Genomic DNA, 1,660 nt, shown 5'->3' with positions numbered 1-1,660 from the left:
TTGGCCATGCACAGAAGGGGCTTTACCTGGCAATTAAAAAAGTGCCAATCTAACACATGCCCAGTGAGACAGGAGGAAACATCACCCGATCTTGGACTGAGATCTGGTGACGTAGGCTGAAGATGAAGAAGATGGTGGTGCTAGATAGTTCCTCTGGGATGAAGAAAGAATCCAAGGACTGAATGGAAGCCAGTTGTGGAGGAATTGATGGCTCTGTGGAAGTAAAGGTAGGTGTAATTTTAATGAAAGTTACCAAAGACCAGATCCAATCCAAGTTTGCCGGGTGACCCAGGTCCTCCCAATATAGTCTACCATCTCCAGTTTTGAAGAACTTTAATAAATTAGGCACAATGTGTTTCTTTCACGTTGCCCAGTATTTTGAAAAAATAAAGACTAAAAAATTTGTTCCACCTTTCATCCCTAGAGACCCCCGGACAACACAACAGTGTAAGTTGGGGAACAACTTTGTGATGGACCTTACATATGTCTGAGGACCCTCACAAATTGACCACCCAAGTATTATCTGTACGGGTGACTTTGTTCACACTGGCCAGATATGTAAGAGACATTCTTCCCAATGGCCACCACAGTAATATATTGTGAGGTGTGGATATAGTAATTATAGGAGGGGTTCCCTGAAGACCTGAAAATTTCCTCCATGTTCCCCAAATTCTCCATGTAATAAAAGGTTGGAAAACACTGATCTAAGCTGACTTCCTATATCTTTCTACACTGTTGAAGACCATGTGGCTAATGCATTGGCACTGGTCATATGACTAACCACTGCGGAGATGGCACATCCTCATTTATACATAACAAGGATATGCTTCATGGTTAATCTGGACTTTTTTATGAAATCCCATAGGCTGGATGCTATAACAAAAGTCGTTTTTATTTTACTCCACAGTTCTGCTTTTAAAGAAAAACTAATCCTAATTTTATAACCTGTTACTGGAAGAAAAGCTCTTTTTATCCCAACAGTCTTCTATTTTAAAATGATTTTCAGTTTAGCTTCCAAAGACTCAATTAAGGATAATAGAATGACACCAGGACTAACCTTTAGAATCCAGGTGTTTATCCAAAATACTCACCCTAGGACATCAGATAAAGAGAAAAAACTGTTCTATTGTTATTCTGAATCCCATTATTTATCTGTGATTTATGTGATTTCAGTGATCTGGTGACCTTCACAAATATTTCTAAATGTTGTCTGCTAATTCGGGTAGAATTTTTGAATTTTTTAAAATAGTATCTCCATATATGTATTATGCTGTCTGGGGATGTAAAAAGGGCCGGAATGGATCACCCAGTTGTCCTTTTTTATAAGTTTTTTTTGCAGATTCGTCGATCTCTCTGTATGTTATCTGGATTATGTCCCGTGTTGTCCTGGAATCCTTCTTTGTCCCAGCGCAGAGGTAGCACCAGGTGCTCCATCTTCTTTGGCCTTCTTCTCCCTTTGTCTACGTCACCCGATCTCGCACTGTGCAGGCCCGGGCTTGGGCGACATAGCTCGCGGTAGGTGGGGAAAAAAAAGACTGAGATTGGCATTTTCTTTTCCCCATTGAAGAAAAAGCTCCTTCTGCGCATGGTCCTGGGATGCATGATGTATATACCCCAGGAGGCTCTGCACTCCCATTCTGTCTTTAAGAAAAAAAGGGGT

The sequence above is a fragment of the Pyxicephalus adspersus genome, chromosome 6 (genome assembly GCF_032062135.1).
Source record: "Pyxicephalus adspersus chromosome 6, UCB_Pads_2.0, whole genome shotgun sequence".
In the NCBI taxonomy this organism is placed as follows: Eukaryota; Metazoa; Chordata; class Amphibia; order Anura; family Pyxicephalidae; genus Pyxicephalus; species Pyxicephalus adspersus.
This window is presented reverse-complemented; position numbering follows the sequence as displayed.